This window comes from Schistocerca piceifrons, chromosome 3 (assembly GCF_021461385.2).
Source record: "Schistocerca piceifrons isolate TAMUIC-IGC-003096 chromosome 3, iqSchPice1.1, whole genome shotgun sequence".
NCBI classification, from domain to species: Eukaryota; Metazoa; Arthropoda; class Insecta; order Orthoptera; family Acrididae; genus Schistocerca; species Schistocerca piceifrons.
The window spans coordinates 612,922,931-612,944,133 of record NC_060140.1 but is presented as its reverse complement, the minus strand read 5'-3'; the positions used below and the strand labels follow the sequence as shown (position 1 = coordinate 612,944,133).

The following is a 21,203-nucleotide window of genomic DNA, read 5'->3' as shown; positions in this document are numbered from 1 at the left end:
ATATAATTTCGAAATTAAGGCTCAATCGTCGCAGTGGTAGCATTTCCGTTCGCCAAGACCGAAAAAAAGCTCCAGTGAGGTGTTAGCAGCATAGAGCACCATAAGTTCTTGCCACAAGGACGATCAATAAGGAGTTATAAGAAAAACGTGAATTGCATAAAGTAGTCTGAAAAAAATCATGGTTTCCACATCAAAATAATGCAACTGCTCACACTTCGTTGCTTGCTCGTGAATTTTTGTGCCAAACAACACTGTACTGTAGCCACAATTCCACATTCTCTAGACAAGGGCCCATAAGACTTTTCCTTTTCATCAAAATTAAGATAAGTTTGAAGGTCCGTTGTCTTACAAGCACTGCCAGAGCAAAAAGCTATCGTACGATCGAATTCAGAGATGTTTCGGGGATTGAAACGCTGTGGTATAAGTGTATAACATTTAATAGGGGAAGGTTTTTTATGCTGGCCGTGGTAGCCGAGCGGTTCTAGGCGCTCCAGTCCGGAACCGCGTGACTGCTATGGTCGCAGGTTCGAATCCTGCCTCGGGCATGGATGTGTGTGATGTCCTTAGGTTAGTTAGGATTAAGTAGTTCTAAGTTCCAGGAGACTGATGACCTCAGATGTTAAGTCCCATAGTGCTCAGGGCCATTTGAACCATTTTGAAGGTTTTTATTGTGATCGGTCGAAACTACTTTCGTCCGACCAGAACTGTGGATTTTTTTATTGCTCTGGGAGAAGGCTCATCAACTAGAACATATGAAATATTAGTTCACTTTATGACATAAGCTAATGAAAGATTTACAGTTGTTATTGACGATGAAAGCATCACTTGATGCACAGATTAACAAACTGTTCTCTTGCAGAACAAAATGCAACATTTACAAAAATACGTTTCATCAGAAACTTTAAATGTCACTGACCTACACGGTGATGTTGACTACTGTAGCTGAGGTCTCGAACTGGGGTGAGCGCTTAATCTAGTGTGAGGCTCGCTGCAGTGCAGTGAGGCACAGTGTGTCTTCTGGAATGTCTCCCACTGGTTGTCGCGAATTGCAGCGAGCACTCACCAATGTCGGTGGTATCGATTCATGTTGCTGAGTTTGTTGTAGCACCGCGATCTCTGGACGATACCGCAGTTTTTAAGTGAAATTTATGTAGGCGAATAAAGAAAATTCTGTCCAAGTATTAAATATTCCCTTTGATTTTTGAAAACACTTCGTATACCGTTCAATTACACAGCATTCTCTCTCTCTCTCTCTCTCTCTCTCTCTCTCTCTCTCTCTCTCTCCTCCTTCATTCTTTCGGAATCTTCTCCCCTCGTTGCCTTTCTTTACCTTGTGCAACTGAGTACGCATACCTTAAGCGGTACGAGAACATGCTCAGTGGAAGAGACGTGTTTCATAGTAGCGAAGATAAACAAGAGCTCATAGCTATTCAGGTATGAGTTTTAGAGCCCACGTTTACTGGACGTATTTTCTTTTTTCTTGGTCTATACTACTGTTTCTTAAAGTCTGTCGGAGTCCAAACTCTGTCGGAGTTCTGGTCAAAACTAGAAGAAAATTTCGTACAATGATATGTCCGGAAACGAATATCTGTCGAGATATGGGACAATCTGTCCTCTCATTCCTATCTGTTAAGTAGAAGTAGACACTATGGGCAGTTAGGCAGTGCTGCACGCTGTTACCTCGCATCTTGACACATCCTTCAATCCTTCTTCGTAGAAAATTACACACACCTTCAGATCCACTTGGGTTCCTTCGGACTGCGAAACATGCATTGGTAACACTCCCATGCAACGTCTACAAACTAGCAATGGCTCGGGCATACACCAATGTGTCTAATGTCCCTACAGTCGTAAATCTGCGGGATTAAGGCTGGTGAAAGGATAGGCCATGCTACTGGGCCTCCTTAGTCAATTCAACACTCATCATACATTGAGATGGAGTCTCATCCCGCGATCCGTAGATAGTATGATGGTCTCCCAGCATGCATAAATCACAATCGTTCCCTTTCTGCGAGGGTAACGTTCTGATCCTGATGCCTCCTTACACCCCCCCCCCTCCCCTCTGCCCCATGACTGCTCGAGGATTTGCAGCTAACCACACATTAGTACTGGAATAATTTACTATCTGTGCCCTCTTGTGAATCCTACATTCTCTATAAATACTACACACCGCAGGTCACAATTAAAACGTCCAATCTCAACAGGCATTTCTTTCTGGACGTACAGGGTTATTCAGCTGCCTCTACTGATAGGTTTTATGTATTCGCAATGCCTTCAAGAAGCACGTAGGAGGTTTTTGTGTTGTGTTACTCGCTACATGCAAACTATCTATCCTACAGCAAAACTGAAAAAGACCTTTTTGTAGGAAATCTAATAGAGCTAAATTTTGTACTGTGATACGTTTTTGCTGGAGGCCACCGTTTTCGAGTCATTCAAGAAAAACGCGTCTGAATGTCACTTTTGTACGTTCTTCTTGAATAATCGAATACTACGGTCAGTAGCGAAAACATACCTCAGAACAAAATCTGACTACATTAAATTGTCTACAAAAAGATCCTATTCGTTTTTTTCTGTATGACGAGGACAACTTGGACGTAACAAGTGAGAGTATGAAGACCTTGCGCGTGGTATTTGAAGGCGTTGTGGGTTGCATAAATCCCATTGGTAGGGGCATCTGAATCACGCTGTATAATTATAGGAACGTGTCTTCTAGTTTAAGCAATATTACCTTGTGTAGGAATAGGTGCCACTTGTTTTGAACGCCTTGTACGAAACAATGTATATCGGAGACTGAGATGTATTTGTAGGTGGGTCTATAGCGACGTTGGTCTGTGTTTTGAGAAGATTAGACTTTCAAGACAGCTACCAATTCACTACACAGTTAACAAAATAATTAAAATATTGCCAAGCCAACAGTGAGATAATAAAACGGGATGCGTTATTTTGGAGTGGCGCATAGTGCGTGAACTTTAACTGTGGAGTAATAAATGTAATGTTGCCCTGGCGTATTCTGTGAAATGTTGCGTAGGACAACATTAATGTAAACTGTTGTGTCCTACTGTGCATTGGAAAAAAGCACACAGCTGTCACAGCCTTGTCATAACAAAAATATTTTACGCAATAACGCTATTAAATTAAGTTTGAGTGCGACAGCAATCCCAGTTAGCTTGATATGGGCACGATTTCATAGCACTGTCGAGCGTGGGCGACTCGTAAATTACACTAACTAAAAACTTGTTTTACAGTTATATTCATTGTCATGTTTCTAACACCCTGGGAACTGGAAGTTCTGTTTTCACTTGCCTACAATGAAAAACATATGTTTTACATTTAATACAGGGAAGATATAAGCATGTGGGGTACATTTCGTTATGTGACCGCTCTGTCATTCCATTTATGTTTGCACAATCGTGCAAAGCTGCGAAATGCCTGCAACTTGAATTCATTCTTCTTCAGTTGTATCTTGTGTAGAACGAAGTAATCGAATTCAGTGCCATATGGCTTGGTTCAAATTGCTCTGAGCACTATGCGACTTAACTTCTGAGGTCATCAGTCGCCTAGAACTTAGAACTAATTAAACCTAACTAACCTAAGGACATCACACACATCCATGCCCGAGGCAGGATTCGAACCTGGCACCGTAGCGGTCGCTCGGCACTAGACTGTAGCGCCCAGAACCGCACGGCCACTCTGGCCGGCAATGCCATATGTGTCACTGAATTTCCATCTGATATGCTGCTGTTTCTAGCTTTTAACAATGTTTCTCATAAATAGCGAATTTGATCGTATGAGTTACCAAACACGATTCAATTCATTGTGTTTATGGTTGAAAGTATATATGTAGCAATTTACTTGTGATGAGATGACATCGAGCAGAATTCTTTTATCCCGCTGTCCTCTAGAGATATTCAAGCAAATTTTTATAGATTCATGAATACCGCTTAAAGTCCTTTGCTTGCACTCACAGTGTTTTTTTTTCTCACAAAGAACTACAATACTACTTAACACCATAGTCATTTTAAAAGTTACGGTGGTATCGAAAGTTATCTGTTATATTTGCATATTTTGCAACGAACATAGATTTAGTTTGTTTCGTGTCGATTATCCGCGGGCAACCTTTACTCTTATCTTTGAAGCCACTGCTCTGCTTCTGCTACGGTAGGGTCTCTGCTGAGGTTCTTCGAAAACCAAGCGGCCTGCCCCTGAGGTGCTTAGGCGCATGGTCGCTGGCCTCGTTTTTGTGAATTTCTAAGAGAGGACAAGGAGAACAGAAAGTGTGGCTTTTCCGCATTCCGTTCTTGTCTGTCACAGTGCTAAGATGTACCTTTCTTATGGTGTGAAATGGCGCGTTATTCAAAGTGGCTGCATTTAGAAACACTGAAGAATATATATATATATATATATATATATATATATATATATATATATATATATATATGTGTGTGTGTGTGTGTGTGTGTGTGTGTGTGTGTGAAAGCAGCAATGGTTTGCATGTTTGAAATATTTTGTTGCATGTTGGTGTGTTGAAATCAGTCCAGATTAAATATTAACTGCTGTGGCAGAGTGGTTATCACCAATGCGAATCAGATGTGTAGTTTCTATTCTGTTAATGAATTGCATTTATCCCGCGATCGAATTTAGCGAATCGGTTCACCAAATAGGTTGCGTCTTCTACGATTTTTCAGTGTACGTCGAAGAACTAGTCTTTGTATGAGAGTGCAGAAGACACCGCATGTGTCAAGTCACTGTAATCGATGTGGGCTAAGTAGATATTTTATGTATATGACAGAATAATAATCCAAATTAATGTGAATCTTACATTTTATTTCAAATCAATACGATTCACTTATTCAGTAAAAGAGTTACCATTTTTCCGAGATAATACATACTAGCAAATATGAGGCACTTTACGACTTCTTTTTGCGGAAGGAACTAAACTAAATATTTTGCGACCGATTCAATTCATGTTTGATTCAGCATCACTTTCACTCGTAACGAATACTCAGGGATAAGCCACCCTCCGTATTATTAAGATATTTGCAGGTCATACAAGACAAGTCATATCGAGAACCTCGAGAGAGCAGCTACGTAACGTCCTGCTTCCATGTTTTACGCTACGGTGACATTACTAGTTCGCCACACTGAAATATAATCAGGTTATACATGAATGCACGAACTTGGAACCATGTTTTACTAATTAAAGGAGAGCTAAATATTATCAGGAGAGTTAATTCCGGTTTCAGTGAACGGAAAGTTAACCAGTGGCCAGTACTAGATTAACTCAGATATCAAATATAATATCTGCTGCGCTAGTTAAGTATCAGTGTCTGAGAAACTTAACTGTAACTAGTCAGATTGCGTTACACTAATTTGGAGGTTATTAATTTTTGTAAGTAGGGCAACTTCTATGTGACGCATAACTAGTAACAAGTGTTCATTATAATATAACCAAGTAACAGATTTCATTATACACGTACCAAACAGTGTATGATGGGTATGCATCTAAATGCTTGCCATTACTTTTATGTGTGATTGCCGCCACTGCTGAGACGCTTATCGTGACGGTAAACTCAATTCGGTACCATCACGTCATAGAAATTTGATTTCTGTGATGATAACGATTTCACGGGCCAACGGTCTTGCCTCATTGGTAACACCGGTTCCCGTCAGATCACCGAAGTTAAGCGCTGTCGGGCTGGGCTAGCACTTGGATGGGTGACCATCCGGTCTGTCCTGCGCTGTTGGCAAGCCGGGTGCACTCAACCCTTGTGAGGAGCTACTTGATTGAGAAGTGGCTGCTCCGGTCACGAAAACTGACAACGGCCGGGAGAGCGGTGTGCTCACCACATGCCCCTCCATATCCGCATCCAGTGATGCCTGTGGGTTGAGGATGACACGGCGGCCGGTCGGTCCCCTTGGGCCTTCATGGCCTGTTCGGACGGAGTTTTAGCTTATTATGGTTTCGTGGACTACCGCTGAAGTTCCTGAGTATCGGGGCGCTAGTAGTCGTCGTTGAGATCTGTACCAAGGCGCACCTTTCTGTTTTGAGAAACAAACCATTACCGGAGTTTACGATGTCTGATACCAACAAGAAAAAAAAATCGAGAGACACGAAAGGGTGAGAGAGTGAGACAGGTCTGCAGCCTTCTTATTCAGTCTACAGGTCGGGCAACCTGAAAAAAAGGGAGAGATTTGGAAAGGGAATATAGTTCAGGGTGAAGAAATAAATCTTTTTTTTCCCCAGTGACATTGTCATTCTGTCGGGAGCGGAAAAAAAACTTGGAAGTTTTCCAAAAGAGGTTATAAGATGAACATAAAAAAAAATAAACCAAGGGTAATGTACTGTAGCATTAGATGATTCTCAGGAACTAGATTAGGAAAAGCGACACTAAAAGTAGTGGACTTCCGCTATTTTGGTAGGGAAACAGCTGACTGCAGAAGAAATAAAAAAGATGTAGAAAGCAAACTGGTAATACTAAGAGAAAAATTTTGGACAATCTTCTCCATTATTTTATAATCAGAATTTGTTTGCGTATGTTCGTAGCTGTTTTCTGTCAAGAAGAGAATCTGTTGAAATGCGTTCACTACTGTGTCACATCGGGTAATGCAAGAACGAAAACAGACTAGTCTAGCAGAGCGATGTGCAACACTGCCCCTTGCCAGTGAGGGTGGGATCAACAAGCCCAACAGCTGCACGTGCGGCTAGGTACGTCATCTGGTGACGTCACAAGCTCAAGACTTTTCATCCACTTATAGGATATTTCCCGGTATTTGCGGCGCCATGTGTTTTATACTAAATTACTTGACTCAGTGTCATCTATGTCGCTTCGGGGTTTTCAAACGTTATTAACAACCACCCCGTATAATGATCTTGAAGAAAATGTTAATAGTAACCTCAGACTTTTCACAGGTTATGCAGTCATTTATAATGAAATATTGTCTGAAAAAAAGCTGCAGAAATATACAGTCAGATCTTGATTAGATACGAAAGTGTTGCAAAGTCTGGCAACTGGCTTTGGGAGTACGGAAATGTAAAATTGTGCACCGCAATAAAAACAAAAAAAGCAGAATCAAATGACTACAATTACCAGTGATTCACAGTTAGATTTCCAGTCAACTCATACATATGCGTGGGTGTAGCCATTTGTAGGAATATGAAATGGAATGATCACTTAGGATCAGTCGTAGTCAAAGCAGGTGCAGACTTTGATTTATTCTGACGATACTGGAAAAATACAGCGGGTCTACAAAGTGGACTGCTTCCAAGTCACATTTTGCCTCCCATCTTAGAATACTGCTCTAGAATATAGGAGTAAAAGGGGATTTGAAAGTATAGATAGAAGGGCGGCACGAGCGGTCACAAGTTTATTTGACGCACGGGAAAGAATTATGGAAATGTTAAAGATCCTTAACTGGCAAACTTTTGAAATTAACTGCCTGCTTATACAATTTCAAAACCAGCATTAAGTAAAGAATGTAGAGATACCCCTCATGCCTCTACGTATCGCTCCCGTACGGATCATGAAGACAAGATTAGACTAAACACAGTGCACGCAGAGGATTTAAGAGGTCATTCTTACCGTGGTCCAAAGTAGACGTAGTTACTGTCAAGTTTCGAGTCGGTCCATGAAGTGTATTGAGACTGTCACATTGCTCACACACTTTCTATGTAGTCGTTCGTAATAGTATGTTCAACGAATTTTATTTCAACGATTTTCACACATTCGTCGCCTAACTTCAGCAAGAACGCTACGCATAGTGCTATTCTATACAATAGTTTGTTTTTCTTCCGTGCGGAGAGCTTACTGGTACGAAATGTAACGAAGCAGCACCTGATCAGTAAACGTGTAAACAATTCTAGAACTGTGTAAGGGAAGAATCGTTTACATACACCACTTACCAGCTTTTACTCTTTGTCTGCTATCATAAGATTCTATTATACAATATATGCTATTTGCCTTTATTTGAATAAGATCTTGACTCACTCAGCCACTAGATTCCAGTCTATTTTTATAATATGACAAGCTAGGCAAATGTTAAAGTAAATTGCAGATTTAATCGTCAGGTTGAAGCTCAGTGGACTGGTTTTATCTGTATATACTGCGTGATTCAGCTCCCCCAAGCAATAGGTTTTATGGAATCCATAAAACCTTCAAAAACCACGTGTAAGACGTTTATATTTTCCCGCTCGATACGCGCAAGCTATTAGTCCTACAGAAAAAATGAACAGGAACTTTTTGTAGGAAATTCAATGTAGTTAAATTTTTCCGTTTTCGCTGGAGGTCATCTCTTTCCAGTTATTCAAGAAAAATGCAATCGAAGGACACTTTTGTACGTTCTTCTTGAATAATTCGAAAAGTACGGCTTGTAGCGAAAACGTATCCAAGTACAAAGGTTAACTACATTAAATTTCTGACAAAAAGTTACTGTTCATAATTTATGTAGGACTAACAGTACGCACACAGTGAGCGAGAGAATATGAAAATCTTGCGTGTGATATTTGAAGACGTTGCAGGTTGGATAAAACCCATGGACAGGGGCAGCTGAAACCTTGTACACTTCTGGATCCAAAATTCCACAAGAGTAGTATATTACATGTGCTTTTCTACGCCTTCAGAGCCAAGTCAGTAAAGCGTACAGTTATTCGGCGGAGACTGTGGTAGTTTTGTAAGAAATCAACATTGTATTCTTCACTTCCTTCTTAGAGATAATAATCGTGTCCGACTCCCAGAGTGTTCTTAAAAATATTCAACACTGAAGATGGATTAACAAAACCAATCGTTATATTTTGGATGTGGCACTGCAATACGTTAGCTGTAAAAAGAGGGGCAGACAATCTTTCTGGCGTGGGTTCTCGCGCTGACGTTTCAGCTAAATAAGCTGCATCTACAGGAAGAGTTCTAGATTCGAAATGAGCGTATACAGACTTCTTACGTGAAGTTAGTAGCCACGGAAAACAGCAAATAAGAGAGACGTAGAATGTGCACCAACAAACGAAATGTGGATATTATGTGGCATTACAACCTCCAATTTCTACAAGAACTTGGGGTACGAGGACGCATTTGCACAAAGCTATAATTTCCAACACCATTAGACTACGCTTTAACCATGTCTCGTTTCCTGTACACCTGTGTAGAATCAACTTTTATGATTCCCTTGCTTGTGATTCTGAATCAGAGGCTGACGTAAACCACATCTGGTTTTCGTGTTCGACATTTGAGAATGAACAATCGGAATTTTTGAAGCTTTTGGTGAGTAAGAGTTATCTCCTCCATTTCTTTTCGTTTCTAAAGACTTTAGACTTTATAAAGTAATTGTGAATTTCCTTAAGAGTACAGCTAAAAGTCTGTAGACTTTAATAGTATTCATATTTTCATTTACCTGTATCACTTATTATTATATCTAAGAAATAGTATGAAATGAGAACATAAAATGTCTAGTTCATTTATCGCACTATTTGTTAAATATTTATTGTAAAAAAATTGACCACTTTAGCTTTCAGTTCTGTAGATATGCAATTTTTCCGTACAATAATTATGTACTCTATGTAAACAAGCGTTTTCAGTGGCCAAGTAGAATATAATTTCTGCAGGTCAAACAATACAAAACAAAACAACGTACGCTCCAGTCGAAGGTATTTTAATTTTCCTAAGTGCCTCTCGTACTGATCTACTCTTTCATTCATTTGTGACCTCCTCTTCGTTGGGACGAAACGTTGACACAAAATAAAGAAACAATGAAGAAAACGAACCATTCTTCTCATGCACCAATTATCTTCCGTTGACGTTCGCGGAAGAATCTGAATACTTGCCGATGGTAAGTTCACGGAGATTAAGCTGTATAAACACCTCAGATCCTTAAAACTACGAAACAGAATCGACCGCCAGCCAGTTTCTGTAAGAGATAAGACAATAAAGCGCGGTGATGTTAATGTAAAGCATCCGAAATACAGTAGTTACACAACCGTTAGCGCTTACTTCTTTTCGTGTTTAACGTAGCGCCTTGGTTACTCGAAGAGGCTGCCGTAATTGAAAAATGAACACTTTGTGCGTTCCAGCAGGCGATGATCGCCAGATGATAAAGTCGAATGCGTCGCCATTCCGACAGTCTACCAGTTTAATCGATCCGCACCATCAATATCATTAGAAATGCAAAGACGACCGATACGGAAGTGTCAGTTCGAGCATCACTGTTGATACAGTGTTCATTACAGAAACAGGAACAATCGGAAACACACTGTGAACTGAATTAAATGTTGCAGTTGGAATTTCTGTTCGTGAGTAGTATCTTTCGTTAAATTTCAGATCTCTCCAAATTGTATTCTGGAATGGAAACGTGGGTCATATCGAGTTTGTATTTTATTTTTTCATTCTTTTCACACTGAACAGAAAAAATTGGGTCCTTCAGAAGACGGAATAAGTACGGCTGCTTTTACGTTGCGTATAGTTGTATGCAGCTATCGATAGTCTGTCGTTAGCGCCGTGTTTGATTTTTTGGCTTGTGATCGGTTGGACTAAAGGGCAAATCCAGTGAGTATTGGCTCCCGGGATGTAGAGAAATGGATAAGTGTGTCTCGCTCGTCGAAATTCTGGGTATAACGTGTTACTACAAGGTTATTTAAGCGGTAAAAAGGCAGTTATTTGCAGGCGTGCGTGCGTACATACTCCAACAGTCCAAAAAGTTTCGAGACTGGATTAAGAAAAATTAGCGAAGAGTCCCGATGGTGATTTTAATGCCTCAGGTGTTATTTGTACTCTCCCCACTTGAGTACAACGCGAAGAACATTCTTAAAACCATGTGAGAATTTCAGAAAAATCGTGCGTCACGTTGACATGAAAGTCGGTTTTGACGTCGAAGCATTGCCTCGTGTTGCGAATTTCTGCACTGTGTCGTTTTGTGGTTAATTCGTATTGCTAACACCAAGTCTTGTCACTAGTGATGATTTTTTTTCGATAAGAGAACTATCCGCGTTTTGCGTTTCAAGTAGTGCAGTTGTCCACGTGTCGTTGTTTTTGTTTGGGACACAAGATGTATACATACTTTTCTTTTCTTCAAAACGTTCTGGAGATCGTGTTGAACACCCGAATTACAGATGTTGCGCTGCTGCGACTTATGACAGCAACGTTGACACACTACGGCCGCACGTCCACTGCTTAACACTGCCTGCTCACAACACACTGCCCAAATGCACATTTTTCGTTTACGGTTGTTGGATCAAGATGTCATCGTAATTACTATGTTGTCGACGCTTATACACAGGAATAAAATCAGTATCGGAACGTTGTGGACGGACTGTGTATGGGCCGAGAAATAATGCAAACGTACGTTTCAGTACACAATAAAATACAATTGGTCCATTTTGTACTAGTAATAGCTGTTCGTGTACATCTGGAGCGACGCGCTTTTTGACCATTGTGTGAACAGTGCACTGTGGTACAAGAATTAACAGCGAAAATACCGTGCTGTTTTTATACCATGTCAGTGAACGTATCATTGTAATATTTAAAAACAAATGAATATCGAAATAGCTGCATCTTGATAATGTTCACGAAAAAAGCGAAACATAGTTTGGCTGTGAACATGAGTCCGATTTATATACGAACGTGGCGTGTGAACAGTGCAGTCTTCTGAAAGAACAAGTTTCCAGAAAAGAGTTGATGTTACCAGAACTGTGTTACCTTAATTGGCTTAGCAGCATCCATTTCCTCTGTGTCGAAGCTTTGTATTATTTTGGAACATTCCAGCATTTCTACGAACGACAGAGCCACGGAGCAAGGTACAGTCCGCACTGAATATTCCGATAGGCCGTTTAGGCCGCAATCGTTGAACAGATTTGTCTGCCACCAATCTTTTTTTGTTCTAACGAAAAAAATTTAACGATATCCTTACAGACAGACCGTTAACATGCTGCTTTTGTGCTTTACGAGAGCGAATGCTTTGTATTGGAAATGGGATTATCTTGTCATCATCAGTGCTAAGTCAAAAGAAATGGAGATGTCGCTCGTTGAAAATTAGAAATTTTTTAGAAGAGTTCCGTTGCAGTCCTTTTGCTACTACAGATTTTGTTTGCTTGGATCAAGATAATCGCACTGAATGAAGTTTCACAAGTTAGTTGTTCGTAGCTGAGCTAGATTTGCTGCTATAAAGAAACTAATGTTCTTTAGTTTCTAGGAACGATGATGTCTATGTGAAGCAAATTTACAAAAGAAGGCAGAGCTCAATTAGGAAAGCAGAGGGAATCGGTAGCAGGTTAAGTGCTTAAGGTAAAGGAAGAAAAACAGAGTAGACGGAAATGTAAGCAACAATCTTCACGAGTACCAAAAGTTAAGGAAACGTAAGTATCCATTTGCCATTTAGAAGTGGAAAGAGAGAAGAATGGCTACAGTATCGACTGTCAGAGGACTCGATAATGCGAAATCTGTTTAATTGCTTAGAAGACGATAGGCGGATTTCGAAAACCCTGAAAAGAGTGCATACGGAATGACTACTGGACTGACTTACATTCATCTTTGGTCTAGATTCACCACCTAGCATGTCCTTACGTGAGGAAAGAGTAAGAGATTTTGTGTTTACGTTAGACAAAATTAGAGTGCAAAATTCGACTCGGCCTGTTGAGATACAATCTAATGACGGACTGAAAATTGTTATCTTTAAAGAAGGTGGTGAGTGTAGGTTGCTAAAAGAGATAAAATGATATTTTAATCCAATGAAAAAATTAACAATAAATAAAATGAATGTTAGTTTAAAGCAGAGTGAAAAGAACTGAAAGCAGATCATTAGGCATCATGTTTTTAACACGTACAAGTAGAACGAATAAATAAAATATTTTAATTAAATACAGCGTCTTTTTTGCATTATATAATGGGTTCAAAAATGAGAATGCAGTGGATATCGCGAAAATACCCAGCGGCGCGTTGAAGATCCTCGAGTAATAATGGAGCTATTACTCGAAATCATTTTGAAAAGAACAGTGAGAGATTTTTCTTCGATTAGGGAGAAAATTTTGTATCTATAACCGAAAGAGAAACCGTGACGACTGAGTGTTGTGTGATGTCCTTAGGTTAGTTAGGTTTAAGTAGTTCTAAGTTCTAGGGAACTGATGACCATAGCTGTTAAGTACCATAGTGCTCAGAGCCATTTGAACCATTTTTGAAAGAGAAACTTAAGAAAAAGAGAAGAAAACATTTTGATTTACGCGATAAAAGATATACATTGTTACATAAAGACAATTGTGATAAAGACTTGCTGATACTATGAGTACAATGGAACTCGTAAGACTTGTGAGAAAAGCTGTGTTTACTGAGGAATTGCATACTACAGACACAACGCCTTTTATGACTGAATAACAGATAAGAACATATGAGTAGTGATGAAGAGTAGGCTGAAGTTCAAGACATTAGTCAGGAAGAATCAATACGCAAAGAAGTGGGATACGGAAGTACTAAGGAATGACGAGATACGTTTGAAGTTCTCTAACGCTATAGATACAGCAATAAGGAATAGTGCATTAGGCAGTACAGTTGAAGAGGAATGGACATATCTAAAAAGGGCCATCACAGAAGTTGGGAAGGAAAACATAGGTACAAAGAAGGTAGCTGCGAAGAAACCATGGGTAACAGAAGAAATACTTCAGTTGATTGATGAAAGGAGGAAGTACAAACATGTTCCGGGAAAATCAGGAATACAGAAATACAAGTCGCTGAGGAATGAAATAAATAGGAAGTGCAGGGAAGCTAAGACGAAATGGCTGCAGGAAAAATGTGAAGACATCGAAAAAGATATGATTGTCGGAAGGACAGACTCAGCATACAGGAAAGTCAAAACAACCTTTGGTGACATTAAAAGCAACGGTGGTAACATTAAGAGTGCAACGGGAATTCCACTGTTAAATGCAGAGGAGAGAGTAGATAGGTGGAAAGAATACATTGAAAGCCTCTATGACGGTGAAGATTTGTCTGATGTGATAGAAGAAGAAACAGGAGTGGATTTAGAAGAGAAAGGGGATCCAGTATTAGAATCGGAATTTAAAAGAGCTTTGGAGGGCTTACGGTCAACTAAGGCAGAAGATATAGATAACATTCCACCAGAATTTCTAAAATCATTGGGGGAAGTGGCAACAAAACGACTATTCACGTTGGTGTGTAGAATATATGAGTCTGGCGATATACCATCTGACTTTCGGAAAAGCATCATCCACACAATTCCGAAGACGGCAAGAGCTGACAAGTGCGAGAATTATCGCACAATCAGCTTAACAGCTCATGCATCGAAGCTGCTTACAAGAATAATATACAGAAGAATGGAAAAGAAAATTGAGAACGCGCTAGGTGACGATCAGTTTAGTTTTAGGAAAAGTAAAGGGACGAGAGAGGCAATTCTGACGTTACGGCTAATAATGGAAGCAAGGCTAAAGAAAAATCGAGACACTTTCATAGGATTTGTCGACCTGGAAAAAGCGTTCGACAATATAAAATGGTGCAAGCTGTTCGAGATTCTGAAAAAAAGCACGGGTAAGCTATAGGGAGAGACGGGTCATATACAATATGTACAACAACCAAAAGGGAATAATAAGAGTGGACGATCAAGAACGAAGTGCTCGTGTTAAGAAGGGTGTAAGACAAGGCTGTAGCCTTTCGCCCCTACTCTTCAATCTGTACATCGAGGAAGCAATGATGGAAATAAAAGAAAGGTTCAGGAGTGGAATTAAAATACGAGGTGAAAGGATATCACTGATACGATTCGCTGATGACATTGCTATCCTGAGTGAAAGTGAAGAAGAATTAAATGATCTGCTGAACGGAATGAACAGTCTAACGAGTACACAGTACGGTTTGAGAGTAAATCGGAGAAAGACGAAGGGAATGAGAAGTAGTAGAAATGAGAACAGCGAGAAACTTAACATCAGGATTGATGGTCACGAAGTTAAGGAATTCTGCTACCTGGGCAGTAAAATAACCTATGACGGACGGAGCAGGGAGAACATCAAAAGCAGACTCGCTATGGCAAAAAGGGCATGATAGGACATCTGCTAAGACATGAGGGAATGACTTCCATGGTACTAGAGGGAGCTGCAGAGGGCAAAAACTGTAGAGGAAGACAGAGATTGGAATACGTCAAACAAATAATTGAGGACGTAGGTTGCAAGTGCTACTCTGAGATGAAGAGGTTAGCACAGGAAAGGAATTCGTGGCGGCCACATCAAACCAGTTAGTAGACTGATGACCAAAAAAAAAAAAAGAGGACATTAACGCTCTGAATATTACACAACGTAGTATTACACTAACAATGATGTCGGTAAAAATACCTGGATAAGAAGTTGGAGTGTAAACCCTTCTTTGTAAAGGGCACGTACACAACGTGTGTTTCATTGCCATATGCCATTGTTTGGTATTATTATTTTAGCTATCCATGAACAAATAACTTTGCTGTCTCTTCGTGACGATCACAGGTTTTAATTTTACTCCGACGCAACTGTTACAAGTTGTATGCACGTGCTCTTGCTGTAGCCTTCAGTCCTACGACAAGCTAGTTCATCCCGCTCGAGTCTCTTCAGTTTTTCATAGCTACTCCAAGCAAATTTCATTTGAACCTGCTTGATGTCTTGGTCCCCCTCCAAGTTTCTTACTCCTTTCCCATGATTCCTCCCTCCTTTACAAAATTATGTAGTCTTCGATTTTATGCACATGCACAACAAAGCATTTCTTTACTATGGCGCTTGACATGTGTATTCTGTTCATTTGCAAGTAGCTTAATGCCAAAATCTTGATGGCGGAGATATAAAAGCATCTTTGTCAATAAATACGGCCAAGGCTGACGATGGGTGTCCCTTTAAGAAAACATTTCCTTCTGTGAGCGATTCGACTGTCTTGTGCAATGCCCCAATGATTAAACAGCGGTATTCATATTTGGGAGAAGCAGAATTTAAATCCCCGCTTGACTACCGAGATTTATGTTTTCCTATAATAGTGAAAAGCTGGAATTCTTCCTACAACGAAGTTACGGCCCATTTCCTGCTCTGTTCTCGTGTCTCCGGAGACCTTGGCCTTTTGGGACATGCTGCTGAAACCGCTCGGGACTCCTGTCGAGACTTCGTGCTTAGGTTTGTTTCCTGGTTTATGACAGCAGAACGCCAAATGACTGAGAATGTTTTAGAATTTAAGTCTAAACTTCGAACGCAAGATAACGCTATTATGACATGATACTCTAACCCATTTGTTTTTACAGTCGTTGCTCGCGACTGCAAAAGGCAAAAATATGAAATAATTTAATGGAAAGGACATGTAAACGGATTTTACTGCTTTGCGTGGTTTGTACCTCATCAGTCTGTTAACAGTGGATGCCCTTTGGCTAGGAGCTTTATAAAAGGTTAATTGGCTAGCATAACCCAGCTTGAATCGCTATAAATACAGCAACTCGTCACAAGTTTCATAACTTTTGATCTATTCGCGTAGTGTTTAAAGATGCCAACCTAGCAATCGGTATTAAAGTGATGGACATTCTAGAATATAAATAACTTGCAGTTGTTGACTTGTCAGTTAGTCTGAATTTAATCTTGTTGAGAAACAAGAAGGAGCGATCTATTGTACTTGGTAAAAACTTTCTGTGACCAATATCGCATGAATATTTCTTTATTTACAACAACCGGTTTCGACAAGCTTCACTATCATGTTGAGGTCTTCAAAAATTTTTGTTATGAAATGTGTTCTTTTTGAGTTGGAACCTCAAGTGCCGGCCGGGGTGACCGAGCGGTTCTAGGCGCTTCAGTCGGGAACCACGCGAAGGCTACGGTCGCAGGTTCGAATCCTGCCTCGGGCATAGATGTGTGTGATGTCCTTAGGTTACTTAGTTTTAAGTAGTTCTAAGTTCTAGGGGACTGATGACCTCAGATGTTAAGTGCAATAGTGCTCAGAGTCATTTGAACCTTTTGAACCGCAAGTCAAATTGTACCTTCAACGCCGTCTAAGGCGGATCTTCCGTAATGGGAACATTTCCAGCTAATGTAAACAGATGTGCTATTAGGCATTTTATTGTGTACTGTGTGTTTTTTGAGCGCTACATAAATGGACATGGCCATGTGCAAAGGTGCTTTTCTATTTTAAATGTTTTATTTGTAACGAATCTTTGTGCTACATTTTATGCACTAACGTGACTACTTGGCGCTAGGTTCCAACTAAAAAATATGGTTCAAATGGGTCTAAGCACTATGGGACTTAACATCTGTTGTCATCAGTCCCCTAGACTTAGAACTACTTAAACCTAACTAACCTAAGGATATCACATACATACATTCACGAGGCAGGATTCGAACCCGCGACCGTAGCAGAAGCGCGCTTCCGGACTGAAGCGCCTAGAACCACTCGGCCACAGAGACCGACTCCATCTAAAAATGAACTTATTTTATAACAAACTTTTTTGGAGACGTGAAGATGACAGCAAAGTGATTCTAAACCATGTTAGTCTGTACACCTATGCGCTTCTAGAAGAAACAGTGAAGCTTAAAAGGAAGAGTCTAATGATAAACACTCTTTCGATCGTTAAACTATAAACTAACTTCTATCAATGTTCACATAAATATTTTAATGGGTATGCAAATTTCGAATGGCTAGTTATTGTCAATAGCCCATAAACACTATTTGGTCCGCGGCTACGTCAGATGGTGCTACGAGCTAACATTTTCACGAGTCTCCTACTAGGGGACTACCAGTCAGCGAAGAAGTATTTATGGGCTACTGATTATGACTAGTGTGTCGAAACCGGTACAGCCATTAAATAATTTTTATGTTAGCCTTGACTGAAATAAGCAGTGTAGTTAAAAGTAACGTGGTCGCTGTTGCTCTCTACCAATAACACGGCGAATATGAGCGATCGTTAAACGACTTGCATAATTTGAAGGCGACCCTGTTAAGGTGACGTCCGGACTTTGAGACAGCGCCCTCGGCCGCCTCGCCGCACCTGGGAGCTGGCCTGGTCTGCGCCCTTATGAGGACGTTAATCACGGGCTGCCAGAGGGCCCTAATGGGCCGGCCCTACGTCCTAATTGCAGCTGCGCCTGCGAGGGCGGCGTCTTGCGCAACAGCGTAGCTGGCACGTTTCGTTTCATTGGCAGCCCGTGGTGTGACAGGCGTCCGAGAAGACGCACTGTGCTGTCGGGCGCAGCCGGCTGGCGGAAGCACGGCTACTAACAGTATTTCGCAATAGGCTATCAAATTTTGGATCCTAAGCGATAGGTTTCATTACTCTGATACTTAGCGAAAAATGCACACAGGGTAACAAGATAAGTGACAAACTAAAGAAAAAGGATATTGCAGTTTGTTGATGTACAGTTAAGGCCGAAGCATCGATCCAAAGCGCGCCTTGTATACAGTCCATTTACATTAATATGACCACCGCTTGTGTTCTACGTCAACGAGCAATAAGCATTCACAGACGGCAGTTAGCAACACTAGCAGTGGAGGGTATATAAAGCGTGTCAGCGGCAGGAGGAGTGAATATGGACAACAGTCTCAAACACAGACATACATCAAACATGCCAGCCATTACCTAACTCATACAACACAAACTCATCATTCTACACATCTTCAGAAAATTCCACCTTCCATCTCATTTCATCAGCTGGTTCTGACCTCTTGTGCCGGCCGAGCGGTTCAAGGCGCTTCAGTCCCGAACCGCGCGACTGCTACGGTCGCAGGTTCGAATCCTGCCTCGGGCATGGATGTGTGTGTTGTCCTTAGGTTAGTTAGGTTTAAGTAGTTCTAAGTTCTAGGGGACTGATGACCTCAGATGATGAACCTCAGAGGTCCCATAGTGCTCAGAGCCATTTGAACCATTTTTCACCCCTTCCACGACAACTACAAGCACCCGAAGAATACACTGACTCGCCAAATCAGAATTTAAAACATTCTGCACTAAAGAAAAACACAAAAAACACTCAAAAGACATCACACGTAATAGAACGTCATTTTACAAGTCTCTAGCTCAGACAGAAGGCAAAATGGCAAGGTCCACAGGTCCTTCAAACCTATATGGGCAGAAACCCAACATGATAACGGCAATGGTAATGTCAACGTCAATGGCAATGGCGGACAACTGTGCAGTCGTCGTAATTCGGAAACGGAGCGGTTTATCTGACCTCCAAAAGGGCATGATCATTGGCTTTAGGGCCAGGGGTAAAAGTATTTCCGAAACGGGTAAGTTTAAAACCGTTCGCGTTTCGCAGTGGTTAAAGTATACAGTCCATGGCAAAACGGCGCTACCCCAAACCGGCGACGAGGCAGCTGCGGTGTACCATGGGTCGTATATAACAGAGTTGAACGATGGCTGCGGAGATGTGTACGGGCGAACAGACGTCAAACTGTTGAGCAAATGACCGCCCAGACGAACCAACGGCCTACCAACAGTGTCTCCTCAACGCCTGGTTCATGCACCCATGCTGACTGCCGTTTATCGCTGACGAAGGCTGGAATTTGCACACCAATTCCGCTACTGCACGTCCACTGAGTGGCGATAGGTGGCGTCTTCAGATGAATCGCGTTTGTGCTTCATCCGGCAGATGACCGTGGGCATTTACGGCGTGAAAAGTCTGAAAGGGAACAATCTGCAACAATCTTCGGAGGATACTTCGTTATTGTCTGGGGAATGTTTTCGTGGCATTCCGTGAATGATATCCTCGTTCTGGGAGCCACAGTGGATCAACACAAGTATGCATCTGTCCTACATGCAGTTTGTTTTTACTCGATGGCCTCTACCAGCAAGAACGTGAAATGTGTCACACAGCTCGCGGTGTTCGTGCGCGGTTCGAAGAGCGCAAGCATGAGCTTGTCGTACTCGTCTGGCCACCGAACTCCCGGATTTGAACCCAGTCGACAATCTGTGCGACGACCTCGATCGGACTCTACTTGGCGTGGATCCTCAACCGAGAAACCTAGCTCAGCTGGCCACAGCACTGGAGTCGCCATGGCGTCACATCGCTGTCTGTAAGTTCCAGAACCTCACTCTCTTCCTGCACGGCCGCTATGTAAATAGGAAGTTATTTTGTCGTTTGACAGATGGTCACATTAATGAAACAGGACAGTGCAGTTGCGGCAGGGACCTCCACTTATCTGGAACACAAAGTCATCGATAGAACATGCATGCGAGTGGCGAAGTCGAGCTATCCTCTCGGGTCGTTGTTACTCGTTTACACGCAGGCGAGCACTTCGTGACTGCGACTCAGTAGACGATTTAGCTCTTCCACACGGTCAAGGAAACATGGCAGTTAGGTACTTCGTGCGTCGTTACGGGAGGCGGCGTCGGTCATGTCCAGCGAACTTTATTCACACTTCCTCCTGCATATTGCAGCAGAGCGAACACCACGCGAATCCTGCACTCGCTTACAGTACTCTGCTTAGTGGTTATGAATAATGGATGGTCCAGGAGATTTTCGACCCAATGGAACACGGAGTCTGGGAACTCGGGAAAGATATTTCTTTTATTTTCGAACGCCTTTAAACACAACATATTTTTGCGACGGTGTATTTTTTAGCAAGGAGAAGATGGGCGCTACTTAATGGCAACGAATGTAGAAAACAGATTAGTCAGTCTGAGGCATGGCGCCTTGCATCGCGCCTATAGAAGTCGGAAGACGGCTTCATACAGACGATGAGGCATACCTGTTTTGTGAGAGATGGAGATTCTAAGCTAGCTACAGGTAGTAACGGCTGTGGCCGAAAGGCGTCAGCATCGCGGAGCCTGTGTAATTCTAAATAGTTAAAAACAATGTACACTCCTGGAAATTGAAATAAGAACACCGTGAATTCATTGTCCCAGGAAGGGGAAACTTTATTGACACATTCCTGGGGTCAGATACATCACATGATCACACTGACAGAACAACAGGCACATAGACACAGGCAACAGAGCATGCACAATGTCGGCACTAGTACAGTGTATATCCACCGTTCGCAGCAATGCAGGCTGCTATTCTCCCATGGAGACGATCGTAGAGATGCTGGATGTAGTCCTGTGGAACGGCTTGCCATGCCATTTCCACCTGGCGCCTCAGTTGGACCAGCGTTCGTGCTGGACGTGCAGACCGCGTGAGACGACGCTTCATCCAGTCCCAAACATGCTCAATGGGGGACAGATCCGGAGATCTTGCTGGCCAGGGTAGTTGACTTACACCTTCTAGAGCACGTTGGGTGGCACGGGATACATGCGGACGTGCA

General features: G+C 41.7%; 1 protein-coding gene and 1 pseudogene across 6 annotated transcripts in view; one reads left to right on the top strand and one right to left on the bottom strand.

Annotated features, from left to right (window-relative positions):
• Window positions 1-21,203, bottom strand: part of LOC124788247 (neurexin-4) — a 545,350-nt gene that overhangs the window by 430,411 nt on the left and 93,736 nt on the right. The window lies entirely within an intron of this gene.
• On the top strand, window positions 5,630-5,747 carry LOC124791204 (annotated as a pseudogene).